Source organism: Anser brachyrhynchus, assembly GCF_964034855.1.
Source record: "Anser brachyrhynchus genome assembly, chromosome: 1".
NCBI lineage: Eukaryota > Metazoa > Chordata > Aves > Anseriformes > Anatidae > Anser > Anser brachyrhynchus.
In genome coordinates this window covers 154,118,895-154,139,702 of record NC_137694.1, presented here as the reverse complement: position 1 = coordinate 154,139,702, position 20,808 = coordinate 154,118,895, and the positions used below count along the sequence as shown (strand labels likewise).

General features: G+C 35.7%; 1 protein-coding gene across 13 annotated transcripts in view; it reads right to left on the bottom strand.

The window, feature by feature from the left end:
* The window catches only part of FGF14 (fibroblast growth factor 14), a 415,553-nt gene that overhangs the window by 111,257 nt on the left and 283,488 nt on the right, over window positions 1–20,808 (bottom strand). Inside the window, exon 2 of one of the 13 annotated variants that reach the window (XM_080575949.1) lies at window positions 17,180–17,767. The exons of 9 other annotated variants lie outside the window; for them this stretch is intronic. The gene's annotated coding sequence lies outside the window, so the exon portion shown is untranslated. Of the gene's footprint in view, window positions 1–378; window positions 972–2,955; window positions 3,214–3,249; window positions 3,269–17,179; window positions 17,768–20,808 lie in introns of those variants that run through there. 3 more of the 13 variants (XM_080575952.1, XM_080575950.1, XM_080575951.1) reach the window with 3 other exon arrangements.

Sequence of the window (20,808 nt, the reverse complement as noted above, 5' to 3'; positions counted from 1 at the left end):
CAAAACTTTTTCCAAGACTTATCCCTACTTCTCTCACTGTAGAAGGAAGTTTGGTGAAGCAGCATTGCCGTCTTAAAGTTGTACTAGAACAAGATGGTTCCTGATGGAGATGGAGAAAAATCTTTCTGCAGAGTATTATTATGCCAGTTTCATGTCCTGTTCTCTGTCTTAAACATCCTTAATTATAATTAACAGAGGTAAAACGAACATAAAAACAGAATACACCAAACACCCATAGTCAAAAGACTTAAACTAGATTAAGCCCTACAAAAAATGTAGCTTTCAGCAACAAGCAGCAAACCTTACAGAAACCCACAAAACTAAAATAAATAAATAAATAAATAAACTACTTGTATTTAAGATTTGTTAGTAACTTACTGTACTTCACATAAGTTCTAAGATCACGTGCTGTCTCATTTCACTCTCTATCAAAAGTCATAAATTTATCTGGTACAATATTTTCTGATAGTCCCATCTGAGGAGTTCCCAAGATACCAATCTAGAGGCAGATACGATTCACCTGCCCTCTCCCATCCCCCAGGGAATAACAGCCACAGTCATGGCAAGGTGATTGCCATAACTCTTCTTTACCAGATTAAAAAAAAAAAAAAAAAGAAAAAAAAAAAAGAAAAAACAAACCAAACAATAAAAATACCTGAGTAAGCTAAAAGTAAATGGGAATTCAGGTAGCTGAACAGCTAAGCTACCCTATCTAATACTCTACAACTGTAAAAATTGTCAAGAATTGAGTAGGGGCTACCAAGCAACAACTTTGTGATTCATCTCAAGGATGGTGCCTTACCAAACCACTTACTAAGCTGCTGAAGATTTGGTTAAGTGATGAAGAAAAGGACATCACACCTTAAAAAAAAATAACAGCACTACATGTGTGATACTGCTCCTAATATTGACAACATAAACTATTAGGCCCAACTATAGCCATTCAGTACAATATGGTATAAACTTGTGGAGACGTTGGCATTAAAAGCTTGTATATCACATTATGCTTAGCTCTGCAGTAATGAACACAAAGCCTTTGACGCAGATATGTAATAAAATGAAGAGATGAAATTTTAAGTAAGGCAGAAATTATTTTCATGCAAACCTGTGGCCAGAATATAAAATCCTCCTTGAATTTGTATATAATTGCTCTCACAGTCAATCATGCTGTGTTACTTACAGTATCCTAAGGGAAAGTGAAAATAAACACTAATAAATGAAATTGTCTCTAAGTGGAATGTTCTAAAGTTTTCTAAAGAAGCTGAGTTCCATGAAATGTGCATGAAAATGGTACGTTTTTCTTGAAAATACAAAGTCATATGAAACAATAAACACATCTAAATTAAAAATATAAGTTTAAATTTTAAATATCATAGAAACTGTTACTAGAAATATTAACATAAACTGTTGAGGCGTGGAAATAAAGTATTTTATGATAAACAAGTAAGAACATTAAAAATTTTATTTTGCTTTTAAATGAAAATTTTGCTTTATTCATACTTTAGCAAAAGTTGCTCTGTCTTTATATGAGAATGATCAATTTTATATATATATATATATATACATATAAATAGAATAAATTTTATTTTCTTTGAAAGTACTGCCTTAATCAACCATATCAGGCAAACCAAAAATATTTTCATCATTCAAAAATGAAAAGTGAGTTCCTCCTACACAGGTGTTATTCTTTTCATCTCATTCTTTCAGTACACACTTCCAAATTGACAATTTTAAACATACTTGCTTTATACATACTGACATTGTATCTTAAAAGACTAAAGAAAATAACTAAAGCAAAATTATTATAACCAGAGCTTTAAAAAGTATTTACAGGAAAAAAAATCAATATTTTGAAAAGCTGTTTCTATATCCAACAAACAAGAATTAAATCTGCTTTTAACTTAAAGTATCCCACAGGAGGACAATTAAGAGTCAATTCACTATCACCAGTTGTTTACACCTACCACTACACAGGAAAAATGCAAAATTTAGAAGTGGTTTTCAAAGTCATTCTTTTTAGTTATTCTATTTATTTTTTAAATTCTCAAATAAAATCTACTTTCGTACAAGAAATCACACAATCATGTCTATGTTTTCTCCAGAAGCATTACTTAAAATTAAACCAAAATTTACCAACCAATAGTTATGCATTTCAGTTAGCATTTCAGACTTCATATGGTGGGGAAGGGCATGAGTCCCCCATTTATTTGTTCACTCAAGTTCAAATACAGCAAAACAATAACTACTATAACACGAGACAAGAGGACCTTAGTCGTGTTTTCTCTCATTTGTACAGTTTTAATGGTTTTAGTTGTCAGAGAACTGAACAAAATAGTCACAAAACAGCTCTTTCACTCAAATATTTCATTCAAAGCTGGAATTTATTACTAATAACATGATATCAGTTAATATTTTGATTATGCCACGTAGGTCTCTATAGACCAAAACAAGGACAAAAAAAGGTCCTTTTTTCCCACAAAACATAGCAATTGCAACTTTCTTTTTACCTTTTTTTTTTTCTACAGATTATTAGAACCTTGTTTACCCACCCTCCTAAGAAGGTTTTTTCTACTTCAAGGTTAAAACTAATTCCTGACAAAAAAAATGAATCATAGAATTTTTACAAGTTCTTGATTGTCATACTTAATTAAAATAACACTTTAGGTCTACAAATCAGAGTAAGAGACAAGCTAAATATTTAAGCTGAACAGTGCTCAAAATACTGGGAGAATTTGACAAGACATGGTTGTTTTTATTTTATTTTTTATTATTTTTATTTTAGCAAAAAAATTAACCCAAATTTAGTGATGGGGTTGTATACAATGACTCGTTAATCTCAATGCAAGTCATAATAAGCAATAGTTAAAAAGCCTACTCTATATAGTCTGAAAATGGATTAAATATCTTAAAAGAAGAAACAGACAATCTTGTCAGGCAACGAATTCATCTCTTCACCTTGCAGAAAGATAAATGATTCTTTGAGGTCAATTTTGAGATACTTGGGCAGCAAGCAGTACAGAGAAATCCTCTGGTCTCTGTATTGTTACAGCATTTTATCTATCCATTGTCACTTGATAACATTACAGAAACAGTCTCAGCTTCAGACAGTTTGCAAATGAGTTTCTCAGATCCTTCTTGAACACATTTATTTATTTATTCTTATTGTGCCTTAGAAAGCAGGAGTTAATAGCAATAACCAGTAATACCAACAAAAGTCTACTGCTGCCTGTCCTCAGGTACACCCAATACCTGATGCTTGTAACTCCCACCACAGTGATGCAGGTAGACGGAAAAGCAACTATCCTCACCCTTTACTTCCCACACATGCCTTTTTCTTCCCACATGAAAGAGAAAGGGAATGGCAAGAGAATGCAACCAAATAATAAAACACAAATTAGCAGGATGAGAATGGATGATCTAAGTAAATAGCTCCCATTTCTCATATTTTTATTATAGATTTTACGTTAATGGTTCTGTGGTAGTCCTACTTGTGTCACCCAGACAAATATGTGGAAAAAAAAAAGTTTGCATTCAATTCTAAGCACTTTGACTTCAGCCAAAAAGAACAAACAAACAAACGACAACAACAAAAAAGACCCACCCACCCCCCAAAAAAGCCCACTTCACCATGGGTCAAAATTAAAAGTCAATTCAACATCTCCTAATGGTTTTTACTGATCTTCTTTTAGGTCTATACTTCTGATTTTGAATGGTTTACTGTGACAATAATGCAATGCCCCACCATGGAAAGAATCATTCTGGCTTGTAATATTTAGAGATTGCCTTTAAAATTTTGGGAATGTTCTCCTGAATGGACAAATCAACACATTCCTAAACCTCTCTTCCACAGCAACCTGCATAAGAGCAGTCCCTTGCAGCCCCTTTTTATTGCTGCTTTCTCTTGTCAGTGGCAGCAGCAGGAGGTATGATTGCAGTTAGCATGCACACTGTCAGTAGCCTGATGTCCTCAAAAAAGATAGAGTTTAATTAAGTTGTCTTCTCTTCTCCCTCTAATAGTGGCTACAAAAACTGTTTTGTCATCAAGTCTTGACAGGTTGAGTACAGCTTTTGCTTTAGAACAATTATGACATTTGATGTTTTAAATTAAAAATCTTTTCTGTACACAAACAGAATATTTTTATCATCTCCTCTTCCCTCACCTCTCCTCCTAAGGCTGCCAGGACAGACCTCTTCAGAAATTTTATAGATTTAAAATAAACAAGGTTATAAACTCATTAGAAACGTTACGGCATTTACCTTTCATTTCAGACATAGATGAACTTTCAATGCTACAAAACAATGGCAGGTATGCCCATTGTATTTTAACACAATGAAAAATCAATCCCTTAGAATACACTGAAGTTTTAATTTTACATGAAACCCCTTGTCTTGCTTCTGGTGCAAAAGTTTAAGTCATAAAACTAAAGTTATATTTTAAAATTTATTTTTATTTTTTACCAGAGGGCTTTTTGTTGGTTTTGTTCGTTTTTTTTGTTTGTTTGTTTGTTTTGTTTGTTTGTTTGTTTCGTCCTGGAATTATTTACCTACTCCCTCTCTTGTGTAAATAACCTCAGTATATTTGAGCTGGCAGACAAATGCTTAATGGTGACTTAATCTCATTCTTATGGAGAATAACCTGCACTAACCAGTTAATTACCAGTCTGCCACAAGTTCCTCAATGAGTCACATGAAAATGTATTTAGAGTACTTAGCAGTATTTAGAGGTAAATTGTGCACATATAGCATAGCATAAAACTCATATTAACAACTGGTAGCTCCATGTCCTTCACATTTTACTTGCACTGTATTATTTGTATTTCCCTCCTGCGGTTTTTACTTTTGGATAGTTAAGTACTAAAAATACCACTCATGCTGGTCCAGAATAAACCAGCCACCTTTTTTGGCTCTCTGATGCTCCAATAGTCACTGTGACTTGCTTTTTTTTTTTTTTTTTTTTTTCCTCTCTGACACAGTCTGCGTTTGTTAAGAATCTTCTCTCTCCTGTTAAACTTGATTTGAAATGTCAAAAACATTTCTAAGCTGTTTTAGGATTAAAAACAAACAAACAAACAAAACCACAACCATTTCTAACCTGTTTTAGGATTAAAACAACAACAACCAACCAACCAACAACAACCAATGAAACAAAGCAACGCACAGGTTTCTTGGGAAGTTGTGAAGCACAGAACCCACCTGAAGCACAGACGTGTCTCGCCCACTCCACACCCACCTACCAGCTAGTACTCAAGGCCCAGGATGTTTAAAAGGCCACTGCTTGTCCCCCTCTCACAAAAGAATTCTGACAGTACTGTTGTGTGGAGTTTTGGACTGGGATTTCTGCAGTCTCTCCTGCTGAAGCCATTCTACTTCATATAGTAAATTAACTGCCCACCACAGGAGGCATTAGAGTCTATGTGCTAGATCATAGCTGAAGGCAGCCTCTAGCCCTTCATTGACATCTATGCATAAACTCCTTAATGTTTCATATTAATGTATGAAGATCATATAAAATTCTAAAATGTGTCAGTACTACTCAGTAATTTAGAAACATTTTCCAACAGGTAATTCAGCTACAGAAGGAGGGACCAAATCCGATGTAAAATAATGCTTCCTTATTTTTTGATTCTCATTTGAAGTATCCCTGTCCCTGTTGAAACACTTTTCCCAGTTTCAAAAAGTTGTCTTTTCAAGCATACGGTTGATATTTTAATTCCAGCAGCACTGAGGAGCAGAGGTATAGTCAATACAGAGAACTACAAAATACCCCTTTCTTCTTGTTTTTGGTGCAAAACCTGCTGTTTCCCAGCACATAGAAAAGCAGGATCTTTTGATCCTTACACAATCACAAAAGAAGGCTTATTCAAACAAGTATCCAGCCAATGAAGAGTTCAAGATGCAAAATTTATTCTGCCCTTCATTTAACAAAGATAAAAACTTAAATGCTCATCTAAAACCCCCATGTGTTCCTTCATTCTGAATATTAAACTCAACTGTTTGTGATACAGCTCTTGCATTCAAAAGCCTTACACACTCCCAACTTCTTTATAATTGCAACTGTCCTGTCAGTCTGGTCTCTATATGTTTCCAATGTTTTGATCTTTTGTTTGTTAGTTTTGTTTTGTTTTACTTTCCATCTCTGATTCTAGTGTTAATGATTTCAATATCTCATAATACACACCAGCCAACTAAAGCTTAATTAAAATCTTTAAAGAAAAATGTCTTTTAAAGAAAATTTTTGCTCTGTTCAGAAGGGAAAGGAAGAGGATATAATGTGAACTCAGAAAAGCAATAGCTTCCATTATTCCCTGTTCCCATAAGTAATAATAGTACTTATTCTGAAATGCTGTGGCTTTGTTATTTCTCTGTGCTCACTTATTTTTCTGTCCTCTCAATGATTACAGAGCACTCAACTTTGGTGTTTATTTTTAACTCTACTTTTTGTCCATTCATGCCTAACATCACAAACCCATCTCTCACAGAGCCTCGCACTGAGAACATATTTAAGAGGGACACAAAGTCCTGTCTGTCTGCACTGTCATTGTCATCAACATTTTCACTGAGTTGATGAAATTTCTTGGTAAACTATGAAATCATGTTGGAGTTCTGCAAAATGGTTGCTTTTCTTGAAGGCATAGCACTGTACCATTTGTGCTGTTGTCTTTGCCTTTGTATTGGGAATGTCTTTATGTTAACTGCAAAATCGGGTCTCTTCCACCTGTGTGCACAGACAGTTTGTCTCTAGGACTTAAAATACATTTCTAACTACATGAAATTTGTTTCTTGCCATGTGGTTTTACATGAGCAAATGTGATTGTCAATAGACCTACAGCAACTTGACTCCTTGCTGGGATAATTTTCATCTGTTCAAATTCACAAGGTGATCGGATTTAATAGACTCGTCTATAGCATAATTATTAACAGTCTCATTTACCAGCCATTTTATTTTTTGCAGGATGGGAAGGGAAGAGGTTTAGGTTGTTAAGAGAACACACGGTTTCCAAATAAACATTTTAGACAGATCATGTTTAATTTTAGTAACTTTATTTAATAATTTGCATTTATCTTCCTACTGGACTATATTGTACATTTCCAATATTTTTGATCTTGCAACATATGATTTTATTTTCTGCCTAAATAGTCTTCTAGTGTTGATCCGTGTTTCTTCTATTACACTAAAATTCAAAGGCCTCTAATTTCTCATTATCTAAAATACCTGATGATATGTTACTCAGTTAACACTAATAACATTTAAATGGATTTAACTGTTACCTAACAGGCATCACCTTCCACTGACACCAAAAACTATCTTTGCACAGCTATACTCATGCTCTCAAAGTTTACTTTGAAATGGTAATAAGAAAATTCTATTGTCTATTTTACACCAGCTTTGCTATTGTAATTTTTATTTAACCTTTTAATTTTAGATAAGACAAAAAATATCATGTTTTATGAATCATCTTGTCTTTGGAAAAGCATTTTCTACTATTTCGTTTAGGATGCATTTTTGTAGTTGAACATCTTAGTTCTACCTAGTATTTTCTTCTTTCTAACTTCTGACAATAAAAAATCATACAAAATATTGCTCAGCATTCCTCTTGAAAACAAAAACATTAAACACTGGATACTGGGTTTAAGTAATTTTTGTGTCCTCATTTTTGCAATGGGCTCCACTTTGGTAAACCTCCCAAAAAAGGCCCCATGAAAAAACAAACTTTATTTTAGTCACAATCAAAAAATACCAAGGCAGCACAATGTGACAGATTCTATTACCATTTAATTTATGTATAAAAGTTGACTACTGTGTTGCACTTTGAATCAGTGCATAAGTGGATTTTAAGAATAAGATTTTTCTGAAGATGTCAGTAAACATTGTAAGCACAATAGGATGGACATAAATGATCTTTTCAGCTTTAACTAAATATATGTCAGACAGCACCTAACTTGCCAAAGAATGAATATGATTCTCCCTTTCCTAAATATTTCATATTTTTAGAATGAACTGTTTAAACATCACATTTATTTTTACAATTTTGATTATTGGTCTCCTTGCATGCTGCATCACAAAGCAATGACATATTTGAAATCAGTCCGTATTTCTTTGACAAACTGACTTAGAGTTAAATTTGGAAAGGACTTAAATAATCTATTGAAAAAGTATTCCAAATTATCATGGCAATGCTCAATGAAAAGAGGATGGCTTGATAATTTGCAGTGCTAAGTATTACATTCTGAACAACATTCCATTTTCTATTGTTACACAGAGGAAGCTTCTTCAATAATACCAAGTGGCAGGGGTCCTTAACTTGTTATTAACTTCATTTAATTCTTGCCAGAATACACAAAAGCACATAAAATGAAGCAGTATATTCCCTCTGCTTAGATATGCAATAATATCACTTCTGAATTGTGCACCTCAAGAACAGACTGTATTCTATTTACTTTTAGTTTCTTGCCAATAGCATAAAATATTGAAAGAAGGCACATTACTTCTGAGAAATTTTACATTTTTTTTCTACTGACTAGCCTAAAAAGTGCAGGCAAACAGATAAATTACACTGCCAATAACTGGCACAAAAGAGATTTTATCTGGTTACAGAGCAATAGCTAGGATTTGCAATGTATGTCACAGACTCATTGCAGAGCAAAGAGCCTCAATTTTCTTTGGTAACTGAACAACATATAAGGCTTTCCACGTTTCAGATGTAGCAGTTTCCCAATATCCTTTAGTGCAGCAATTCTCAGTTTCTACTGCCACCACCACAAACAGATGCATTACAACACTTTATAAAATTACAAAAAATCACAAGTTTTTATTTCCATTTTAGTTGGGTTGAGTGGACTGAGCTTACGTTAGTGCAGGTTTAAAGACACCCATCAGAAAGCCAACATCAATAAAACTCTGTGTTCTTTTTCATCTAAGTTGACAGTTCAGTACACAAATGTAAACTTCTGGTTAATAAAACAATTAAAGCATTAACTTGTGACCAAATGCAAACAAACCTGTTTAATACTTGAAAAGAAAATCACTCAAAAGGAGATGAAGAATTACCAAGGAATTTGATAAATTAGTTAAGTTTTAATTTAGTGTTTAACAATGTACAAACCACAGGGATTAGTTATTTACATCTGACAGAATTTACTATAAAAAAAATATTGATCAGTAAACTGACTATGAAATTTCAAACAAAAAGTTAAAATTTTCCTTCGCTGAACATGTTTTTTTGTTTGTTATTTAATTGTTATGCTTTAACATAAATCCTCAGTGCCAAACCACATAATTCACCAACATTATCTGAAGATATTTGTCTACAAAGTAATAAAATACCAGCAAAATGTGAACTGTTAAATACAAACTACATTTTAGTCCTCTTCATGAACAAGTAATATTACTGGAGATATAGATAGGACTCCAAAGATATGAGGTCAGGGTGAAAAGATAATTGATTATCCAATGTGAAATGGATAATACCATTGTGAAAGGGGAACAAATGCATTTCTATACTTGTTATTGGCTAGAAACTTTCTTTATTGCTTAAAATATTGTGTAAAGTAAGATTACACAGGTCCTACAAGGCAAGCTGAAGTTTGCACTGTAAATATTAATAAAATACGTTAAATATTTAGGAAAAAAATATTTGTGTAGGAAAGCATGAATACTCTGGAATTAATTCACACAAAAACTCTATGAAAGAATTTTAATATCATTATACATACAGTACAATTAATAATCATTTAATATTTTTAAAACATTCCCTTCTTCTTTCACAAAGTGTTGCTATTTTCAGTTTATCTTTGAAGCCTCTAAAAGCAAGAAACCTTTAATATTCAAGAAATGTCATGAGTTATAGGAAACAGAACTCCTTGAACCAGAAAATAGCAAGTTATACTAAGTATTTCAGTTGTTCTTTACTTTTTGCAGAGTAACTAAGAGTTATCTTGGACTTTTAATTAACAAGGGACCTGCTGAAGAAATAGTAGACATTTTCCTATATATTTCCTATACTTTATTGTATGCACAAGCACTTTTACAGTTGTGATAATGCAGTGAGATAGAAATACAAAAAGGAAAGAAATACATTGCTGTTTTGGTTTTCTGAGATTAAGTTTTCCCCAAAACCTCCCTGTGAGAAAGACAAGAATCCTGGTTAACCTACAGACTGAAAGACCTCTGTGGTATTAAACACAATTGGTAGTCTTAAGAGAAACAGCTGGGAAAACTGATCTTCAGCTAGTGAGACAAGAAAATAATCCACTGTACTTCAAGAACATAGCCTATTCCATTTCTACTTCAGCATTACAGATTTACTTCTTCTATAATCAGCATTACGAAACAGTGTCTCTTTACTGGAGGTAATTCCTGATTTTTTTTTGAGTTCAAGATTAACTTGGGCCACGACTTCAAGGATTTTTTGTTGTTGTTTGTTTGTTTGTTTATTTGTTTTGTCTTCCCCCATCTGTGCTACCATGAAAGTTAGGAACATACAGAATGAAAAGATACTCTTATGAAATTAAATGACTCCAGGAGCTTGGCTTTAAGGAAATCACTAAATTTTGACATTGATACGGGACAGATCATAGAAAACTGCTGTAGGCTGTCACTCATCAAGCCCTTTTTTGAGGGATCTTGGCACAAACATTGTCACCTTGCTTCTCCTGAACTACTTTTGCTCCAAGCCTCACTTTAGCAAGAACAAAATCAATACAAGTGGCAAACTCCTTTGATGCCAGATGATGCTCCTAGAGAAAAACAGTCAAGCATTTGTCCCACCATGATTACTCTGGTTCTTTGGCTACTTCCATAACATTTAGGTACTAACCAGAAAATAAGCAGAACTATACTTGTAACATCTACTGGAAAATGAGCAGATACAGTTCAGTTCAAATAGATTGTTCACTAACAAGGAGTAAATCCTCTGATTCTAAGTATTTTGATGATATAGTGGAGACAGACAGTAGAGACTACGCCAGATCCTCATGAGCTCCATGAACTAGAAATGGTACCTGTTATTCACCTCCAAAAAAGGAAACCATTCTGAAGATTCTCAAAAGACTGCAAAGGTCTGTTGGGTTTTGGAAGAACTCAGAGCTGGTTAACATTTTGATGGATGCAACAAAATACCTCAAATACCATTGAAAGGGTTTTCAGTCTCTAAAACTAAAGTTGATTAGAACATGCACCAGAAAAAAAATAGTTTTTGAATATTTTGAATACATAACCTGAGAGTAAAATAAAAAAAAACCTAAGGGCTCTAAAACAAATCTCCCATCCTGTGTACTGCATTCTTGCTGTGACCTCATAACCTTCTTTTTAATCTTCCTTTGCTTCCAGTCCAGCTCATCTACTACTTGTACCTTTCTTAAGTCTATCAAGTACCTGTACAGGCTCACCTTGCCCTGTTTCTTACATCCTGTCTTTCACTTCCTACCTGCTGTATTCAGCAATCCAGCATCTTCTCCCACCTGTGTATCTCCGGATGTGCTAAGCAGTCAGGAGGACAAAAGACCACCCTCCTTCCTGTTGCCCAACCAAATCTTAACCTTAATAACAAAACATGATTGTAAACTCAAGCAAATAAACAAATATGTCATCATTCACATACATCTTCCTTCAGAAATTTATAGAAACAGTAAGATTATCTTTAGGCTAACAATACATTTAACCAGAGATACAAACTTCATCTTGTAGCTACCAGGGAAATAACACACTCTGTAATTTCTGGATGTATACACACGAACAAAGCAACCAGCAACTTATCAATGCATTTTGTAGAGCAGTGACTCAGAATGAAGATGCATGGCAGTTCCAAATATATATATTCTTCTAAGATGTGTATTATACAACTGGCAAAAACAAAAACAAAACTAAAACATATTCGTCAAGTCTTCTGAGCCACAATACTTCCATGAAGGTGGTTCCCCCTTCACTGTCTTCTTGGTCAAAACTAGTTATACCAGCATCATTAACTGTCAAGGTTGGCGTCAAGTCTCTTAATTATGGATGACCAATTACATGTAGGAAGGTACTAAACAAAGCAAATTCCATGATTTGTAGTCGGTGTCTTCCAAAGGCAAAACAAGTGAGAATCCTCTGCTCAGGTATGGGTGTCTGAGCTATTTATTCTGAACTCCATTATAGTGGTAGGGAGAAATGGGCAGCTCAAGGCATGTTTTCCCTCATTTCTAAAGGAAAGGTCAAAAATGCATCAAATTAATTACATGCAGGAGAGCCTACTTGTCTACCCAAAAACAGGTGTCATGCAGTATTTAGCCCTGTTCATCCCCTAGAGACACTGAAGTTCTCAAGTCTTTGGATGAGCCTTCCCTCCCTAAGACAACTCCTGTCCTAGACTATTCTCTTTGAATTGGACTTATGGTATAACCCAAATAGACCTTCTCAGATTCTTATTTTGTGTCAGGAGACCCACCTACACTATAAAAATGCTACCATATGGGCACAATTAAATTTAGTTTGCTTAGCACCCTAATCTGGCAGCTGTTGATGTTTCTCACTACAGGGTTTCCATTCCACTCTTTACTTAGAAGCTTGTCCTGTAAACTCCCTTACAGAACACACATATTCAACTAGCATGTTTTAAACAGAAATCGAGAACAATTTTATTCTCTTGATTCATTTATTTGTACTGCAGCAATACCCTGTTAATTCCAGCAGTCTGAGATGCTACTGTGCCAGACAGTACTCAGAAGGGTGAACAGGTATGCTTAGAAAGAACAAATTAGACTCTTTTCTGAATATTAATATTAAACTACCTTTAAATCTCTTATGCGTCCTGAACATTTGTTATACTGACAACTTAAATGTTATTTGAAGCTGAAAGATTAGAGATTGAAAAGCAGGAAATCCAACCCCAGGATTTCCACAGCAACTTCTGTCCATGCCTGGTGACATTCCAATGATAGCACCAGTATTGCTGGATATCACTGAGCAGCTGTAACAACTGGTGCAAATTTGACACTGTAAGGATGTCTTAATGACAGCCTTCAACTGAATGTTTCCCTCAGCTTTCTTTAGTTACACATCTGGCACCAAAGCTTTCCAACGTGAGAGCAAGGCTTGGTGTTCCTCGCTGGGAGCCCAGTGCAGGGCAGGCAGCCCCAAGCCCCACCAGCAGCACTGAGCATGGCTGACACCCTCTCTAGCTGCAGTCTCATCAGCACCCTAATGCACTGGCACACTAACTTCAAAACCCCACGCTGACACAGTGTGGTGTAAAAAATCCCTGCCTGCCCTATTTTCATTTTCTAACATTCATACTCACTTGGACAGTTTGATGAGGTGCCTGGGGGTTATTCCATTGTACCTTAACTACAGATGCTGCTGGTGCTTCATCTATAATACTGCAGGTGAAACCCAATAAAGTTTAGTATCACACTACATCTCGTCTGTGTATTTACATGCACGTCATCAACAATATAGCATAGCATGAAATACCCAACACTTCTACTTTTTATTATGATGTAAAATAAAACTCCTCCTCTTCCTCAGTGTAGTCAGAAAAAAATAACAGAAAGGATATCTCTAATTCAGAAAACTGTCTAAAAAATATCTGCTTCCTCTCCAACAAAGCTTACATGGTATATGAAATTTTTGTTTTGTTTTTCAGAGGCCTTCAAGGTAGTTCTCTATTTTTATACACAAATAATAGCAGAAATCTCTGTCATAAATCTTGTTCAAATCTAACACACAAGACAAATTCCATTTTCTACACACAGACAGGAAGGGCATATATGAGCCTTGATTATGCTTTATTAAGTTCTTCATTAAAATCCACGTAAGTGTCTTTGTCAAGCAGGCTACACTTGATTTTTCTAAGAAATTATTTTTAGCTGTGTGCAGTGCATGGATTTACCAGAGAAGGAAGAGCAGGAAAGCGGAAAGAGAAGTTAAAAGCTCTCATCACCCTGACTAATATGCTGTCATGCTTTTGGTGACATGATGGCAGCAGCCAGTCCCTGGTGCAGCAAGCACCCTCCCTTCTTTCTCCACTCCCCATCTGCTTTCACACCGCAGCTGTGGAGTGCTACAGAACTTACAGAAGGTTTTTTTAGTGCATTTTTCTGTGGACAAACCAGAATTCTGCCACTTTGTAATCAAAGTATCACTTCAGCTGTTTCTGCAGAACATAGCAACACAGCAAAGGAAGTGCAGAACATTGGAAAGCAGCTGAGCAGTGACTTTGATTTCAAAATAAAGCCTGAAGATTGGGGCCATTCCCTATCTAAAGTAAGCATATAGCCTTTGCCCACTGTATTACCAAAACGACAGTTTCTTCTTATTATTATTTTCATTGTCCCTTCCCTTCCCTTCCCTTCCCTTCCCTTCCCTTCCCTTCCCTTCCCTTCCCTTCCCTTCCCTCCCCTCCCCTCCCCTCCCCTCCCCTCCCCTCCCCTCCCCTCCCCTCCCCTCCCCTCCCCTCCCCTCCCCTCCCCTCCCCTCCCCTCCCCTCCCCTCCCCTCCCCTCCCCTCCCCTTCCCTTCCCTTCCCTTCCCTTCCCTTCCCTTCCCTTCCCTTCCCTTCCCTTCCCTTCCCTTCCCTTCCCTTCCCTTCCCTTCCCTTCCCTTCCCTTCCCTTCCCTTCCCTTCCCTTCCCTCCTTCTCCCTCCCCTCCCCTCCCCTCCCCTCCCCTCCCCTCCCCTCCCCTCCCCTCCCCTCCCCTCCCCTCCCCTCCCCTCCCCTCCCCTCCCCTCCCCTCCCCTTCCCCTTCCCCTTCCCCTTCCCTCTCCCCTTCCTCTCCCCCTTCCCTTTCCCCTACCCCTTCCCCTTTTCCTTTTTAAAGTTACTTCCTCCTGATAACAACAAAGTAGAGAATTAGTAGCAACTCCTGACACACAGCTCAGAAACTATTTACACCATATAACTAGAAAATTTTTACACCACATGAATTTAGGTTTCGATGATGAGTGCATTGACTCACTCTCTGAAAAGTCATAAACTATTCAGAGAACCCAATGCTAAAGACAGAAGTCTAAAGTTAGATGACGTGAGTAAGGGAACAGTGGTGTTACCCACTGTATTTGCAACAGGAAAAGGACTTGTATCTGAGACTTCAAATCACCAGAAACTGACTGAAGTAGGACAACTAGCCATTGTTATTAAAACAAAGAGCCACATGATGTGTTTTTTTTTTCCTGAAATTAAAGAGAAAAAAAATGATATAAAAAGCAATAAAGAACAAAGTAAAAGCTTTTCCATTCATCTCTATTAGACCAAAATGATAAATGCTGTATAACTTCTCCAGTATAAAACAAAACAACAAAACAAACAAACAAAAAACAAACAAACATGGTCACACCAAAAGAAACAAACAAAAAAATCAGAAAAAAATCAGTAAGTCAAAGAATTTATATTATTTAATTTCACAACATACTAAATATTTAATTCGAAGAGCAAATATTTAATTTTAAAGTTGTGTAATATTTTTTTTTAATTTAAATTGTCTGACAACCTGAAGTAAAGAGTTACTTCAAAACTGAAAAAATAATAAAAATTGGAAATGTCTACCTGAAAATAAAAACCTTACTCCAGAATGCTTGTAGGTTCTCTTCTTTGTCCTACAACAAACAACATGGTTAAACTAGTTTGTCTTTGAAGTCTTTTGTTGATATAAGTTCTGCATTTTAGAACCAGGAAGCTTGCAAAGAAATGTATCTTTAACAACAGCCTAGTCCTACCTACCCCACCTAACATGAAGAAACATGAAAATCCTTACCACCTGAGCTAATGAGATTTTGGCTTCTGGTTTCATCTACCAGAGCAGTTCTAATATATGTAAAATTATCTAAAACCTAGAGAACTTTTCATAGTGATATGCCCTATTCTAAAATATAGATACATCATGGAAGCTACTGCAAGACTTAAATTCTCTTAAGAGCAGAATCTACATCCTTCCCATTCAGAAAGTGTCATGTACTCATGAACTCATCCACAGTAAGTGCCCTCTATTGAAATTCCTCAGCTGCTTCCTGAAATCTCTGGAAAATCCAGCTCTAATGAAAAGAAAAAACAAAGTTAGTTTTTGATTTCTTGTCAAAATTGCAGCACAAGTTGCCTTTGCATTTCCAGTTTACATTTCTTTTATTATTAGAACATGATTAGTTTTGAGTATTTTTACATAAGTATTTTAAAGACCATACAATTATTCATTGAAATTATTATTTCTTTATGCTGGGACTCCAGCAGCATGAAGAAAGTGAGGACTGCCCTGTTCACTAAGCCCAGATGTCAGGATGTGACAGATGTTCCTGTTCACCAAGCTCAGATGTCTTGGTCAGGAGAGGAATGGATCTGGATCCACTTTGCAGGGGACTGGACTAATCCAAAGCATGTTCTGCAGGAGAATGAGCACTGGCCTGATATTGCAGTCACAGTAAAAATGCCCAGCTGCCAGGAGATTCCCAGGCAGATCCTAAACACAGGAGATCAGCGTCACCCTCACTTGATAGACAATAAAGCACGAAGAGGATGGATGTGTTTTCCAAAGCAGCAATGAAAATGAGGTTTTCTGCATTTTAGTTAAGGATGTAGAAGCCCCCACCAGGTTGTAAAAAAGGATGTGCAATGACTAGAAAAGACACAATTAGCAACTGGGTATACAGAAACCACTATTTATAAGCACGTCAGAGGCCAGTTACTACCCTGATTTCCCATTAAATTGGATGTGTTTATTTGTATAATATAACAGCATTAATCCCAGTGTAAAAGCAGGTGGAAGGTTTTTAATAGAGCAATTTAAAGTGCGTGAGTGAAAGCAAGGGGAAAGACTTGCCACTGTTAATAAAATAAATGGATGTCAGCAAAAATAAACATCACTTATCAGAAGCCTTCTATCTGTGTAGCAGAATGATAGCTTATAAAATCTTTTCCCAGTGCTTTAATATCTAGTGATGAATGCAACTGGAAAGACAATAAAAGACACCCTTGTCAAGAGTTTCCAGACAATTCCAAATAAAATAAACTAATTTAAAATTATATTTTGAACAATTCATGCTAACTACTGGATATATGTAGTTTGGAATAAATAATTTATAAATGAAATTATCCCCTTCAAAACCTCACTAAGTATTTTAATGGCAGTGTTTGAGTATTTTTAATAGATCTAAAACTTCTCTAAAAATCCTGACATTTAACGCTGGACTAAATTGGAAATCAGTATGAAGATTACCTTATATAGTGCTGGGATACCAGTAAAAGTCTAAAATGTTGAAGTTCTCAAAATCTCTTAAATAACTAAATATCAGTACATGCTTCAAGTTTCTTCCACAGAAGTATCTGAACTCCAGATATGTAAATATTAGTGATATGAGCTAAAATTAAGACAATTTACTTATTCCACCATAAAAAACTCCTTTTTCTTCAGAAACCAAGCTTCTCTTTGAGATAAGAATCCTCTTCTTTTTTCTCCTCAGCTTCACAGACCTGTGGACTAGGAAGCTGAGCTGCCACTGCAATGCAAAGAAAGGCTCCCCAGCAGTTCAGACTCACACTCCGCCGGGGAGCCTGCTGTCAGTCCAGGAACAGGAGAATGTTTTGAAGACGTAGACAGCTTGGTTTTGGAACCTGTAGTACTTTCAGTGGTCTCAGCTCTCCTCAGGCCCACCATGCAGTTTCTCAGGAACCAGAAGCAACCTTGTAGGTCCAAAGTAGGACTCTGGAATAAGAGTCATTAAGACTTCTAGAGTATGCATCTCCCAAGCTCTCACAGCCTCTCTTCCTCCACAGCCAGTGGAGCCATCTGCTTCAGGATGTCATCCTAAAAATAAATGTCTCTTTCATTAACTGCATGACAGCCAAAGTATGAATTTTCAAGTTTTGGTCAAGTCTGTCAAGTTCGTCAAGTCTTGATGTCTACACAGTCAGCATTTGCATTCGATCGGATGAATCTCCTTCCAAAAGTCTAAAGAAACTCAACTGATGGGTTGGAAAGCATACTGGAACATCAATGGAAGACAAATATCCCAGAAAAAGTAGTGTCCTACAGCCACCATCCCTCCATACCATCATACCCTCTCTGATAATGTCCTGGCATTGGTAAAAAAATATCAGTAACCTATTATCTGACTACTACAAAGTATTTTGAAAAAGCTTTACAGCTATCTTGATTTTTTTTTCAGGAAAAACAAAACAAAACAAACAAAACAAAACAAAACAAACAAACAAAAAAGAAAACAAAACTTTCTTAAAGATTAATTAGAAGGAAGAGAAAAGCAATACCAGAGTTACTCGCACAAGAATAACCAGAAGTCTGGCAATCTGTATTTTCACTGGAGATGCAGTTTAAATTCTTTCTGTTCAACAAGTGAACCAATAGGAAAAGGAACTCAAATTTGAAACTTCTATATATTAGGAAAGTGCTCTAACCACAGAGCTGTTTGTTACAACCTGGGATTCAACAAAAACCTCTCCAGCCTCAAGACACTTTTCCAACAAAAAGTTTTTAACAAAACAATCTTTTTCTGATGGAAATCTGGCATTTGTCCAAGCCCAATGGAAGAGTAAAATAGTTTCAGGTAAAAACAAAACATCAGTCCAACAAACACTATCAGATGGACACAAAAGACTGTAGCTTATCTGTCTCTGAAGAACTTCTGTAGACACTTGAAAATCTTGCTTTACTTGCTTACCCTAAAATATTTGGTTAATTCTCTTCTCTTTCCCTGATGATATACAGTCCAAAAAAAAAGCAATTACAGTTGAAAGCATAAAGAATAAAACCAAATGCAACTGAATATAGCATAACAAAAGGTCATTTGAACAAGTCGCAAAATTAATTACCCAGGGTTTCTAAAGAGTCTCTTATACATTACGGCAAAGCTTCACCCCGCTTCAGCAGAAATAGAAAATCTCAGATTTTACACACACACACAGGTGCACTATTCAACCCTCTCCAGCAAAGGTGAAGCCCACTGATCACTGTACTCACTCCATTATAATTATGTAAAAACACGAAATGGCACAAACCCTTACAAAATTTATGTTCAATAGAGTTGCTGAAAATAAATCTTTGATAAATGATGCTATTTATTTTATTAAGACATACTCTACTCATTTTGCTAAACCACGTACCATACTTATCTCCGCTTCCTGAAGATGACTGGAATGATGATTGGACATTTGAATGTACCCAGCTCTTGATGTTGCTGTACTTCAACATTCAAAGGTTAGCAAGCTTGTTTATGTTTGATAGTACAAGTTCTCTAAGAATTTATGCTAGATAACAAATGGAATGTATTGAAATCTATCTGAATACTAAGCATGGCTCATTTTAGTATGCATCCAATAAAACTTCTACCAAGAGAATAATTTTAGTTGTATTTTAAATCAAAACAAATTCTTTATGAAACATATGAAAGTTTAATCACCGACACTTTAAAACTAACAAACAAACAAACAAACAAAAACCCCACAATTCAAATGAAAACCTCCAAATTTATTTGCAATAGGCCACAGCAGTTTAATGAATTCATAGATATCTTTCGGTATATTCAAAATGAAAGTGAACTTAAAGGAAGACATACTTTTGATTCAACTGTAATGTGTAGAAAGACAAGTATTTGCTCAGTTTGTTTTATCCTTTAGAAAAACAAAATTATCTCTGTCTTTTATTGCTTCAGAAAATAATTCTATTCTTCTTTTGAAACTGTGAAATGAGTGACCTTGTATCTGCAAGGTTACTGGAAAAGACGTATTCCTTATAATCATTCCTCTAAATCTGCTAGTTCATAGAATTAGTACTAAGGTCATCCTGGCTTCTCAAAAAGAATACAGGTGTTCCCCAAAATATTATTTTTCCCCTCCAACTCTCCAAAGTACAAAGAATATAACCTTCCTTTTATAATATATGAATTACAGAAAATACATAATGCAGCATACAGCTTTTACTGTCATTCACAACATCTTGTGTAGCCTGCATGACTTCCAAGCCCAGGACTAGCCAGAAAGTGTGCCACCCCAGAGCCATTCTTCCAACGTATTTCACATCATCAACTGGTACTAGCATCTATCCACACTCTGCCAGTTCCCCTCCCTAGGCATATCACATTCTAAGACAGACAGCATGCATCTACTAAGGATCATCAGTAATGAAGTATTGTATGCTTTCTTTATGAGTCAGATATTTTTGGAAATAAGAAATCAGGGAAGAAAATAAGTCTGGAAATGGAAAGATTGATGAAAAATTACGGAAACCTATTCCAGGTGATTAGAGGATTTTAGGCAGTGCCATATATCTCACCTTTTGTAAGGTACCACTAAGCTCCCCCTAAATAGCTTAGCAAATTAAACAAAATCAGCAGTGTGGATCACACTGAGGTTGTATTAGAAATTTTTACCCGTTAATTGCTCACTGGTACATTTCAGCAGTAGTATAGAAAGGAGTCAGGTGCAGGAGTCATAATAGACAGAGTAATAACCTTCCTGAGTGTTAGCAACACTGAAGTTTCCGATGTTAAAGCAACAGTGTTAAAACTTACAAATGTAAACAAGGCCAGAAGGACATCAGAATTATCAAAAATTAATGCACGTAAACATACTCTTTTTCTGAAGTGCTAAATGCATTTTTTGTTTTTGTTATTAAAAGTCTGTTCATGCATATATTTCTGCCAGGGTTACTTCTAATGTGCAGTAATTACTCTCAAAGCATTGCTTGCTAGGTCCAGTGATGGAATGAGGAGTAAGTTCTGCAGCTTCACATGCCAAAATTAGAATTTCAGTTTTGAAAGATATATGTAACTTCTGTACCTACAGAAACAAGGAACATGGATTCAAAGTGTCTGATTTAGTTTACCAAAATCT